Source organism: Ursus maritimus, unplaced genomic scaffold, assembly GCF_017311325.1.
Source record: "Ursus maritimus isolate PB19 unplaced genomic scaffold, ASM1731132v1 scaffold_2, whole genome shotgun sequence".
In the NCBI taxonomy this organism is placed as follows: Eukaryota; Metazoa; Chordata; class Mammalia; order Carnivora; family Ursidae; genus Ursus; species Ursus maritimus.
Genome location: NW_024424452.1, coordinates 54,841,723 through 54,856,016, shown reverse-complemented (window position 1 = coordinate 54,856,016; position 14,294 = coordinate 54,841,723).

The window sequence follows — 14,294 nt, the reverse complement described above, 5'->3', positions numbered from 1 at the left end:
TCTAAAATGTGAGCCATGAAGCTCCTGGTGCTCTTAATTGGGAACAATTTCCTTTCCCTCCTCACTAAATATGAATGGTTTAGTTTAATTTGGAAAGGGCTCCTTTTCTTTACTTGAGGGCTAACCCCTGGACTATCACAGAAGTTTGATTAGATGTTTATGTTGTACTATAGAAAAAAGTACTGAACACTGCACAAAAAAGAGAGGTAGTAATATGGAAAGGGGAGGGGAGAAGTCCAGGTGTCTAGACCTATATGCACTATGTTCACATTTAGGCAAATGAAGTATTGGCTAAACAGTAGCGACTGTTTGCAGAAACTTCATCAAATAGATGGTAAAGATTTAAAGAAAATAATCAGAAGCAACCATATGCTAGCTCATAATTACTCCTATATAAGCTTTGAATTCCACTGAGTTTGTCTCAGAGTATTAGTTAAAATGCTTCACAGAAACAGATGTTTGAGTCTACAAAGCAAGGACAAAGTTCAAATATTAACAGAGTGTCCTCTTATAGTTCATCCACTGGCATTGTCCTGGGTCATGCCTCCATCTCTTACCTGATATAATGTAACAGCCTCCTAGCAAGACACCTACCACCAACCTCTCTTCTAACCAATCTTATCTCAATTCTGCTGTCATACTGATTATTTTAGCATACACATTTCATCTTACTATGCCTCTACTAAAAATATTTTTCTAAGATTTTATTTATTTATTTAAGAGAAAGAGTGGGATGGGGCGCCTGGGTGGCTCAGTTGGTTAAACATCTGCCTTCAGCTCAGGTCATAATCCTGAGGGTCCTGGGATTGAGTTCCGTGTCAGGCTCCCTGCCCAGCAGGAAGTCTGCTTCTCCCTCTGCCCCTACCCCCTGCTCATTCTCTCTCCCTCTCTCTCTCAAAAATAAAGAAATAAAATCTCTTTTTTTTGTTTGTTTAAAGAGAGAGTGCGAGAGCATGAATAGGGGGAGCAGGCAGAGGAAGAGGGAGAAGCAGACTCCCCTCTAAGCAGGGAGCCCAGTGCAGGGCTGGATTCCAGGACCCTGGCATCATGACCTGAGACGAAGGTAGACGCTTAACCCACTGAGCCAACCAGGCACCCCTATTTAATAATTTTTTAGTGACTGCCACAGTCTATAATACCCTCACCCTTATAATATGCCTCCTACCTATTTACCTATTTTTTCCTTTTTGCCATATTCTTCCATTCCCAGAACCACCCCACCCCAGACAATCACTATATGTGAGACAATAGAAAAAAAATGTATATATAGGTCTCTGCCCCTAATGCCTGACACAGAGGTTCTGAAACCCTTGTAATTTCCTGGGTCATAGGAGTGTCTTTTGTTATAATGAAGGAACTCTGGGTGGTCTCCTGGATGGTTTCCAAATAAGGGTGGTCACCAGAAAGACCAAGCCATGATTAGAAATTTCGAATTTTTAGCCCCATCCCATACTCTCTTGAGAAGGGAGAGGGGCCAACAATAGAATTAAAGATTGATCAAGCCTTCATGATAAAGCCTCCATAAAAATCCCAGAGACCTTCCAGGTTGGTAAACATATCCACATACTAGGGAGGTGATATACCCCAACTCCACAGAGACGGAAGCTCCTGTTGTGATCAGCAGCCTCCCAGACCTCACCCTACGTATCTCTTCATCTGGCTCTTCATCCATATCCTTTACCATATCCTTTAATAAATTAGTAAATGTAAGTGTTTCCCTAAGTTCTGTGAGCTGATCTAGCCAATTAATTGAATTCAAGGAGGGGATTATAGGGACCGCTGATTTATAACCAAGTTGGATAGAAGTTGTGGGTGACCTAGGGAACTACTACTTGTGATTAGTATCTGAAGGGCAGGACAGTCCTGTGGGACTGAGCCCTTAACCTGTGGGAACTGATACTCTCTGCAGGTAGATGGTGTCAGAATTAAGTTAAATTGTAGGACACCCAGCTGATGTCATAGAGAATTGCTTATTGTGGAAACCCCCCCCCCCCAACATATTTGGTGACCAAAAGTGTCAGAAATGAAGTGTTTTGCATGAGTAGTAAAGGCTCACAGGAGGGAAAAAAACTGATTCTGGGGGAAAGGTTGAAGCAAGAGCCCTTCGCCTGGCAAGGAAGCAGGAGATCCCCTTAGGCTCAGGATCTTTCACAGTTACAAAGCAAAAGCTGATCAACAGGGGTAGAGATGGGGGGTGATCAGGAAACTCTTTTCCTCTTCAAGACCTTGCATAAGAAGGAAGTCCCATTCCCACCGTCCAGGAGTATAAGACTAGTGTAAGACTGAGAATAAACCAAGGCAAACAAGAATCCCTTGCCTTTACCACAAGCCCATCAGGAGTAACAACCAACAGCAATCCACTGTTGGGGAAGGGACAAGAGCATGGACAGAGGCTCCCTCTAAATTCAGGCATGTGGGGATTGCTGAAAGCCAGAGGTAGAGAAAATCTAAAAAAAACTTTGGCATCCCAGGTCATACTGTGGCCCACGTAAAGAGCTAGTGAAAGCCCCAGGAGTAGCCAAATATTGTAGAAAGCTGTACCCTGTAGGCATTCTGCACTGGAGAAAATGCCTGGCTGAGCAGGTGAGGGGGAAAAAGGTGGGCTTTCCAGGAACCTGCTCCTTCAACTTGTAATGTCTCTCTATTGACAAAATTTAGTTTTAGATCTATTTCATGAATGAGACAATGAAGTATAAATTTGGAACGAAGAGGCTACAAATTAATAACTGACACACATGGTATGTCTTTTGTATCTTTTTATTTTACTTACATGTTTTTATTTAAGTGGATTTCTTACAGACAGCATACACTTGGGTCTTGATTTTAAAAATAGAATCTGACAATCTCTGTCTTATAATTGAGGTGTTAGACCATTTATAGTTAAAGCAATTATTGACATCGTTAGAGTCAACCATACTATTTTGCTTGCTGTTTTCTAGAAAATTATTTTTTATTGTTTAGTTGTTATTTTGTTATTGCTGTTGTTGTTCCCTTTTCCCCTTTCCTGCCTTTTATTAGATTAAATGTCAATTTATATGTCAATTTAAAAATATGAACTGGGTGACTACTACAGTATTCTATAACAACCCAATCAAAATGACTGCAGTGTTCTCACACTTCACCCTCCTAAAAATGAAAAATCATGGAACTGGAGAAGTGTTTCTATTCTGTATTAAGAATCCTATTCCAAAGAAATGTCACACAAAGGTTTGTACCAGTAAATTGTCTATTACTTTGGCTCATGTAGATATATTTCTTCTGACGAAGATTTCAGGCTGACTGATATCCAGTGTTTTGGAAAACACTTGGGACTTACTTTCTCCAGGGAATGAAGATTATACTTCTGGTATTCTGCAAGCTCTATCTAAACACCACTGGCATAACATGGGGAAAAGAAGAAACACAACACTCTAATGACCCAATTTACAGGTAATCAATTATAGCTGTTATTCTATTCACAGTGTGTAGACCATGCTTACCACCTGGTTATTTTTTAGACAGCATGAGAGAATTACCATCAATGTATGAGATAAGGGAGATCATACTGAACACTGGAGATCTGCACTCAGTGTGACCATAAATCAAGATGATATGTTGCTAAAACAGCTGTCTGGGTATGATGGAAAGCAGGTTATGGCCACCTGCCCAGAAGTTAGCTGTGTCTGGAAATCAGCTTGGGAAGACAACAAATCTATAAATAGTTAACTGAATGAGGACTCTGATGGAGCACCATTCCCTATAATAATGCTGGTAATGAGCTTATTATCCCCTCACTCAGCACAAATGGTTGGATATTTTAATCACTGTTGAATCTTCTGTCTTTAAAGGTCAGTAGCCAGATTTGGTAGAAACCAAGGTAAAGAAATGAGTTTGCATGTAAACTATGATGAAGACTAAAAATGACAGGATGTGTGACTGGATGGTGAGGCCTTTAATGATGTTCTCTAATGAACCAACTGCCAGAGATAAAAAGAGAATTTATCATCCCTGAGCTGTAAGCTGTTGGGATTGGACAGATAAAGAAATAAGATGTCATCCCTATGTAAGTAGATGGACAGTATTACATAATGGCCTTTGGAACCTGCATCTGTAAAACATTTACCACAATAGCTGGCATATGGTTCTGTCCACAAACCAGATGTAACCCAGAATTCACTGAATAATGGCAGCCTCTAGTTGCTACCTAGGTCAATGGAGATTGTAGTATGTAAGAAAGGTCATTTCTGTTGAGAAAGAATGGAGAATCACAGTATAACTTAAACTGTGATTGATGTGTTATGATTTCTGCCAAAGCTATATGGTAAACAAAGAATTATTATTTCATTGATTGAATTAAATGAATATCAGACTTATGTAAACAATGATCCCCAAGATGAGAAAGCATTATTCAGATTAAAATTTACCACTTACAGGGATGCCTGCGTGGCTCAGTTGGTTAAGTGTCTGCCTTTGGCTCACGTCATGATCCCAGGGTCCTGGGACTGAATCCCACATTGGGCTCTTTGCTGGCTGGGAGCCTGCTTCTCCCTCTGCCCCTCCTCCTGCTTGTGCTCTCTCTCTCTGGCAAATAAATACAATCTTTAAAAAAAAAAAAAAAAAAAAAAAAACTATAGAGTTAGAGAGTGCTTTCTCAAAATGTCTTGTATAATTGCACAGATTCCTTGGTCCACATATTTTCTACAGTATTGTACAATTAAGTACAATTAGGTGGTACTTTTTTAAAAACAGTCCTCATCACAGAAACCAGTTTTGGTTTCTTACTGAAATGAAGCCCCTCAAGTTACTCTGCCTTCTTTTTATTACGACATTCACTACTTTAAGACTCTCAAACTTTCTGGGGGCTCCTGGGTGGCTCAGTTAGTTAAGTTTCTGCCTTCAGCTCAGGTCATGATCCCAGGGTCCTGGGATCTAGTCCTGTGTCAGGCTCCCTGCTTGCTGGGGAGTCTGCTTCTCCCTCTTCCCCTGCTCCTTCTCTGTCTCTCAAATGAATAAATAAAAGCTTTTTTTTTTTTTTAACTCTCCAACTTTTAGCAGACATATTAAGAAAATGTAGTACCTCTGAAATAATGAAACTTGTTAATATTCTTCCAAGAATGTGAGGCAGAACTAATGCCCTCTTAAATGACAAACAGGGAATGGTATCAATTATAGAGGAAATGTTTCTATATTTTGTGCTTTTATAAGAATGAACTAAATCATGGGGCATAATATTATAATTTGAACACATGAAGAATTGTTTTGATTAATTCCCCTTTTTTTCAAACCTTGTGATGATGGGATGGGATTTGGATTTATAGTTTTCAAAGCCCTTCTATGTAATGATTTATTAACTTTTAATGAAAATTCAATATATATTGACTAATGGTTATGAGAGGATTTTACTCATTAATAATATAAGATTTTTAAAAGTACTCTACCGAATATATTAATCAATATCATCATCAGAGAAATTGTTCCAAGAGAGAAATGTTAGTGTAGCCAAAGTAGTCTGTTTTAGTTCTTCCCACACTTACAGAACTGTTGGTACACAATTTTGTATAAATAAGAATCATATATTTTTATCTGGTTATATTTAGGTTTCAGACTTTATGAGAAGTCTCATATTTCAATTTTAATAACTAACCCACATTTCTGATTTAAGGTTGCACAACATCAGGGGTAAATAGGAAGGACAACCCAAGATCTGGGAGTTTCCTCTGGATGAGATGAAAGAAAATCATTACATTGCTTTCTTTCTACTTATGGTGACAATGGGGGAAGAGAGTCCTGTCTAAAAATGTGATTGCAGGGAAAAAGAAGAAAAACTAATCTCAAATCTTCTGCCAGTTATTTGTCTAAAGGTGATGATTGCTCTGTTCTTTGGAAAGTTACAATAATGGGCCTGATCTACTAAGCATCAGTAGGCACTGGGCATGGCCTAGGTTGAGAAACTTTCTCTATAAAAGGCTAGAAAGCAAGTATCATAGGTTTCAAAGGCCATATGGTCTCTGTCAAGATTATTCACCTCTGTTATTGTAGCACAAAAACAGCCACAGACATGGCTGTGTCCCAATAAAACTATATTTCCATAAAACTTTATTTACAAACACAGATAGTGAGTCAGATTTGACCTTTGGGCCATAGTTTACCAATGACTGGTCCAGAAATAAGATAAAGAAAGGAGAATTAAAACAGCTCTGCCTAGTAATTGTGGATTCTTCCATTGTGGATCTGGGATATTTTAGCAGATTATATTATCATTGTTAGGAGTCTTGTCACTGAGAACATTTTGTTTTGCCTTAGGAGGTGTGTGTGTGTGTGTGTGTGTGTGTGTGTGTGTGTGTGTGTGTGTTGTATGAAAGAAAGAGGGGAGGCTGGGGATGGAAAGATATTAACTAAAGAGTGTAAAATAAAGGTACTCTCTGGAGAGGTGTGGGCAGATTTCAGGAATCCAGGAAGGGATGGTAAAATACACAAGGACTAGGAACAACAGGAAGCCACTTTACCTTTTTTAAAGGAAGACATGGTTTATGAGGGTCCTAATCAGGCTAGACCTCTGAAGGAGGGATGACTTAAATGAAGTGTGACCATATAAGAATGCAAACACTTTCAGAACTAGGGAGAAGAAACAAGGGAAAATAAACCCCCTAGGCACTGTCTCCCCGTGTCCTGAATCTCTTGCTAGTACCTCCCATTGGCTAACACCAATTGGAAGTCAGAAGGCAAGGGAGCCTAGATGATGCAGTCCCTAATTTAAGTGTCCCATAGCACATAAAAAGAAAGAAAAAAGCAAAATAAAATAAAATAAAATAAAATAAAATAAAATAAAATAAAATAAAATAAGGATTGCAGTAGTGGCTTAGCATTATTTCTAGGAGTTAGTTACCACAGAAGATTAGGTATTGTAGGATCCACAAGGAAACATTATTTTTGACAATGTATTTGAGGTATAATTAAAATACAATAAGCTGCACTTACTAAAGTATACAGTTTATTAAGTTTGGGCAGACATGTACATCCAGAAAATCATCACCACAATCAAAATAATGAACACAACCATTACTCAAAAAGTTTCCTTGTACCCCTTGGTAATTCCCCCCATACCTTGCCATCTCTCATGCCCAGACACTGATCTGTCCACTTTCTATGACTAAAGACTGGTTTACATTTCCTAGAATTTTACACAACTGTAATCACACAGTACATACTCTTTTTTGTTTGTTTGTCCTCTTACAGTTACATTTACATTCATTTAATTATTTTTATGCTCATCTAGGTTTTTATGTGTCATACTTCATTCCTTTTTATTGTTGAGAAGTGTTCCATTATAAGCAATGGAATTTGTTTAGCCTTTTGTCTGATGATGAGCAGTTGATTATTTCTCATTTTTGGCTGTTACAAATCAAGTCGATATGAATATTTGTGTAACAGTTTTTGTAAGACCATGTAAATAGTGGGTTGAATAGTGGTCTCCAAAAGATATGTCCAAGCCCTAATCCCTGACACCTGTGAGTGTGAGTTTATTTGGAAATAGGATTTTTGCAGATGTGATTAAGTTAGGATATCTAGAGATGAGATCATCCTGGATTTAGAGTGGGCCATAAATCCAATGATTCGTACCTTTATACAAGAAATGAAAGGGAGATTTGACACACAGAGACACCTTGCATTCCTGGGAATAAACCCCACCTCATTGTGAATAAATGATTCTTTTTGCATTTTGTTGGATTCAGTTTGCTAATATTTTGTTAAACACTGTTGTATCTAGATTCATGAAGGAAATTTGTTTGTAGTTAACTTGTAATCTGTTTCTGATTTTGATATCAGGGTAATGCTGGCCTCAGAAAATGAGTTGCAAATTCTTCCCAATTGTTAAGTTTTGTGGAAGGGTTATAGAAAATTGATATTATTTCTTCCTTAACTATAAGCAGAATTCACCAGTGAAACCATCTGTGCCTCACGTTTTCTTTGTGGGAAGATTTTAAACTACAAATTCAAATTCTTTCACAGAAACAGAGCTATCCAGGTTATCTATTTCTTCTTGAGTCTTGGTAGTTTGTATTTTTTGAGGAATTTGTCCATTTCATATAAGCTGTCAAATTTATTGCCATAGTTGTTCATAACATCTCCTTATTTTCTGTTAATATCTGTATAATCAGTCATGATGTCACCTCTCTCATTCCTGAGACACATCATTTGTGTCTTCTCTCTTTCTTCCAAATCAGTTCGGCTAGAAATTCATCAGTTTAATTGATCTTCTCAAAGAACCAGATTTTGGTTATGTTGTTCTCTTTTTTGTTTCATCGATTTCTACTGTGATCTTTATTTCCTCTCTTCTGCTCACTTGGAGTTTACTTTAGTATTCTTTTCCTAGTTTCTTAAGGTGGACCCTGAGGTCATTATTTTCTAGTATGTAAGTTGAATGCTAAATAATTCTAAATATTGCTTTAGCAGCACCCCATACATTTACATATTGTTTCAAAACATCTTCACTTTGAACAATTTTTATTTCCTCATAACCCATACATTATTTAGAACTGTGTTATGCATACCTGGGGATATTCCAGATCTTTCTTTCTTTCTTATTTATTTCTTACATTATTGCATTGCCACTAGAGACCATAATTTGTATAACTTGAATCCTCCTAAATTTACTGAGACTTGTGTTATAGTCCAGAACATGGTCTATCTTGGTAAATGTTCTGTGAGCACTTGAAAAGCATGTACATTTTGCTATTGTTGAGTGGAATATTCTACTAATACCAATAGGTTTCGTTGATACTGTTGTTCAAATCTATGTCTTTACTGATTTTTCATCTACTAGTTCAACCAGTTATCGCAATAAGAATACTGAAACATCTGTCTATAATTACAGAATTGTCTATTTTTCCTTGCAGTTCTCTCAGTTTTTTCTTTCTGTATTTTTAAGTTCAGTTATTAGGTACATAAATGTTTTTAATTATTATGTTGTCTTAATGACATAGCTCCTTTATCATTATGAAACGATTTTCTTTATCCCTGGTAGTACCCTTTGCTCTGAAATCTACTTTGTCTGATGAAATTTCTCATGGTGCTAGAAGCTAGCATTGCTGGGTTCTGGTGATGCCTCTCTCCTGGGTGGCAGAGTGCCATCTCCTTATTGTATCCTCATGTGGCAGAAAGAGGGAAAGAGAGCTCTTTGCCATCCCTTTTATAGGTACTAATCCCATTTATGAGGGTTCCATCTTTATGATCTAATTTCTTCCTAAAACCCCCCACCCAGCACCATCATATTGATGGTTAGGATTTTAGCATACAAATTTGGTAGGGGACACAAACATTCAGTCCATTGCATATGGTTCATCTTTCGTTTTTTTCTCATTCTTTTACTTTTAACTTATTTATGACCTTATATTTTAAGAGGTTCTCTTTTAGGCGGTCTATAGTTAGGTCTTGCTTTTTTATCCAGTCTGACAAACCTTGCCTTAATGGGAGTGTTTAGACCATTTACATTTAATGTGATTATTGATATGGCTGGGTTTAAATCTACCATCTTGCTAATTGTTTTCCATTTTTGTCCTCTATTCTTGCCTTACCCTTTTTATACCTTCTTTTGGATTAGTTGAATATATTTTTTATGATTCTATTTTGTTTCCCTTGTTGTCTTAGAAGAACAAACATCTCTCTGTTAAGGTGGTATTTGAGCAGAGTTCTGAAGAAGTGAGCCCTTTTTCTGTTTCAAGGAAAAACTTCACAAGCAGAGGGAAAAGCAAGGTGTAAAACCCTGAAGCTGGAGCATATTTGACATTTTGGAATAACAAGGTGGCCAGTGCACCTGGAATGGAGTAGAAAGGTAGGAAGGAACATGGGAAGAAGATAGCAAAGGGAGATTGAATGCTGATAGGTAGCATATGAGATCATCTCAGGCCTTAATAGTTTTCTGGGAGTGTTCATTGAACTTTTTTTGCTTCAGGCAAAGGCCTTTGCTGTCATCCCCACCCCAAAATTAAACAAAACTTTCTCTGAGTCACCACCATAATTTGCCTAAGGGAACCTCAGGACTAATCTGTTCATGCCAATTTTCCCATTTTATACTGTTGCACACAAAAATTCAGCACTTACAGATCATTTCTCATTTTCTACTCTTCTCCTCCAAAACACAACCTTTCCAATGTGAGCTTTGGAATTTATGGTCCCTCATAAGGAAAATTCCCTTTACCTTCACCCTCTTTTCTAAATATTCCTGGCACAGACTAAAAGTAGGCTCTCCCCTATGGACACTGACTCCCTTGCTTCCTTCTCGACTGCAGGCTATTTTCTTTCCCATAATCCTCATACCATGGGCCTGGAGGGTAGATGCCATTTGGGCCCTACACCAGACTTTCCAGATTATTGTCCTTACATCTTCCCCTTAAACCACAACTTCTTAAACCACAACTTCTTTGCTGAGTTTGCCATCAGATTAGGAATATGCTTTGTTTGTTCAGGTTTGAGCGATGGGATCCAGTGAAATTTTGAGTCCTTTTCCCTTTTTCTATGGCTTGCCTTTAGATATTGACAGTTCTGTGGGAGGAAGTTTTCCCTATTATTGTTAGTAATCTCAAGCCTATGGTTTTTAAATATGATACATAGAATGTACCATTAGAGACATACCCAAATAATGGGTGTATTTACACCTGGAGTGGTTCAGAAGATAACCATAATAACAATGGCAACAGAAAACACTGGGCAAATTATCTATCCTCCTTGTGGCTCAGTTTATCTTTACTTGTTGGCTAGATATGGTCTTCTTTCATCTACGCAAAGATATAACTCTAATAATATCTTCTGCCTCTCTTGAATTACCAGTTTTTGCTCTCTACTAAATGGTTTCCATCAGTACATAGTTATTTCTTTACAAAGCCTTCTCTTGACCTTACTTCCCCTGCTTGCTACTGTCCATTTCTTTACTCCTCTTTACAGTGAAACCCCACCAATCATACTGTTTCTGCCATTGCTGCACTAGAACTATGCTTACTTAGAAGGTCACCAATTTCCTTCATGTTACTAAATCCAGTGGTCAATTCTCAGTTATTTTATTTGACCTATTATCTCACTGGACCCCTTAATCCTTTGGCTTTCCTCCATCTTGCCAGAATTCCTTTGTCCTTGGCTGGATCTTCTTCTTCCAGTCTTCCAACGTTGGATAGTCAAGGGCTCCCTCCTGATTCCTATTCTTCTCTCATTCTACACTCTCCCCATTACAATGTCGGTCAGTCCTATGGCTCTAACAGCCATTTCAATACTGCTAATCCCAAAGTTTTATTTCAGCAAAGATGAAGAGTATTTGCAGTTTGAATCTCTCTTCCAAACTACTAACTTCTTTATACAACTGTGTTTCAGGATTTCTTTTCCTTTAGTGTCCACAGTTCTTGGTCACACCGCTTTGAAGAATGAAGAGGTAGACCAGCCAAAGAGTGAGTGGTGGGCAGCAAAGCAAAGTTTATTGGGTGACATTACAAAGCTCCTGGAAGAGGAAGGGGACCTGAGAGCATTGCTGTTTTGGCACTTAAATCTAGGGGTTTTTATGGGCTCATTGGCAAGCTGCTTTAATCTGATTAACTCTCCATGTGCCTGTCACAGAATCAGGTTTTTGTCCATGTGCTCATCTATCTATCAGATAGTTGTTCACCTGGGAAAGGGTGGAGGGCTCCTTGTGTAGAGTAACAGGATGGGAGCTTTTTCCTTTTAAGGGTAGTTTCCTCTCAGGACCGGGCCCCTTCCCCTGCCTGCCTGTCTTCTGACTGTCCTCCTCCAACCGTGCACTCAACATCTCACTTGAGTGCCTACTTAGGGGTTCTGCACACAATTCCACTGTGGGGAAAGGAGGGGTTTACCCACCACCATCAAGCAATTCTCTGGACACCAGCGGGGGGTTCTACAATTCAACTCAATTCTGACACTATCTACCTGGATTCCATAGGTTACGGGCTCAGTCCTACAAGAGTGTCCTCTACTTCAGATGCCAATCACAAGCAGAGGTTCTTACCTGTGCTTCCGACTGACTGGCTACAGATTGGAGGTTCCTCTAACTCACTCTTTGGACTTTCCCACTTGCAACTTCAGGTTGTTACCTGTGCTTCTGCCTGATGGCCATAAGTCACAGGTTCCTACAATCCCTTCCTTGAATTTGATTCATTTGCTACGGCAGCTCCTAGAACTCAGGAAACTCATTTACTCACTAGCTCGTGGGTGTATTACAAAAGGATGTACCTCAGGAATATCCAGGGGGAAGAGCTCTAAAGAGCAAGATATGGGAAAAGGATACAGAGATTCCATGCCCTCTCAGAGAAAGCCACTCTGCCTAACTCTTCACATGTTCACCAACCTGGAAGCTCTCTCAGTCCTGTCCCTTTGGGGCTTTACAAAGGTTTCATTAATTAAATCATTGCCCATTGATAACTGATTCTTCCTCGAGGTGGGAGTTGGGGGTGGTGGAACTAAAAATTCCAACCTGCTAATCACAGGGTTGGGTCCCCTAGGATCCAACCCCTAACCTTAAGTTACCTAAGTGCTTTCCAGAAGTCACCACATTAACATAACAAAAGAAACCATTTTTGTCTCCTCATTTGGGAATTTATAATGGTTTTAGGAGTTCTGTCCCAGAACAGAGGATGAAGGCCAAATATCTATTTCTTATTATAAATCATAGTATCACAGGCCTTAGTTTAACTCCACGTTGCCTCTTGAATTCATTCAAGGCAAAAATCTGTTAGTAAGTGATCTTTTTTACATTCTCCCAAGGTATGGGCCTAGGAAAAATTAAATGGCTTTTTTTTTTTTTTTTTTTTTTTTTTTTTACCACTTAATTCTATCTTGCAAATTAGAATGTGAAGTTTCAGATTCTGGTAGGAGCAGATATTATGGATTAGAGCAAATATAGCTAACACTGCTTAAAATATGAGGGAGTCTTAATTTCCTGTTCTCTTAATCTGAACCGTTACTCATCTTCTCAGTATAAAGTGAAGGTTTAAGGCACTGCAGAGAGGCCCTGAAATCAAACTGCCTGCCTACAAATTCCTGCTATGCCACTTGCCAGCTATGGAATTTCAAGCAAGTTTCCTGATCATTTTAAGTCTCAGGTTTTTTTTTTAGTTTTTAAAATAGTGATAATAATAGTTGTGAAGAAAAAAAAAATGACAAAAATATCTAAACCATCTAGCATGTGATAAATCCTTAATAAATCCTGTTACAAAGAAAACCACAGGCCCAAAATGGCATCACTGAGGTCAAGTTTAAGTGTCAGCCGTCACCTAACCTGACTGCAGTGTCAACCTCCCCCAGTCAGGAATTTTCTGACCAGCACCAATAAAATAATTTGTTACATGGGCCTTCTCCATACCTCAAAAAGATAAGGTAGTTTGGATAAGACCCCGTCTCTCCTTGTAAGGGAAGACGATCTTGCCTGAAACAATCCTTTCTTTTCTTTTGCTAATAATTTGCTTGCCCCACCTTCCTTCCTATAAAAACTTTCTATTTTGTAAAAATCCTCAGAGGCCCTCCTCTACTTGCTAGATGGGATGCTGCCTATTCATGAATTGTTTGATAAAGCCAATTAGGTCTTCAAAACTACTCAGTTGAATTTTGTTTTTTAACAATACAAATTAGCTATTATTATCATCATCATTAACTGAGGTAAATAATATTTATCTTGTAAGTCATGCTTTTTTTAAATCAAATTTGGATAAAGTCATATCACTGGTATATTTTTCAGCAGAGTGTTTTTTTTAATTATTATGACAATGAAAATAAAATCATAACATCATGTAGGTCTTCAGTTTGAATTCTTAATGGTAAAACTATTTAAAAAAACACAATTTATGCTAAGAATTGTTAAAATCCAACCAAGTAAAATTGAAGATCTAATTGGCTTTATTCAACGATTCATGAATTGGGCAGCAATTCATGTGGTACAAAATGGTACCAAATGGTGGTACAAAATGAAAGGATTTTAGAGGCAAAAGGAGGGTAGGACTGGGAGGTTAAAAGACTAAATTATTTCAGGCAAGGTTACCTTCCCTTAGGGGAGGACAGCGGCCTTATCTGGCAGGTTACCTCACTAATGCTGATCTGGAAATTCCAGACTAATTGGTTTAAATTTCCACTCCTAGGAGAGGCTGAAACTGCAATTAGGTTAGGCATTAAGTGGGTTTTTTTTTTTTTTAAGATTTTATTTTCAAGTAATCTCTACACCTAAACTGGGGCTCCAACTCAGGACCGCAAGATCAAGAGCCCCAATTCTTCCCACTGAAGCAGCCAGGCCCCCCCAGCTTAGGCATTAAGTCTTGATGGGGCTT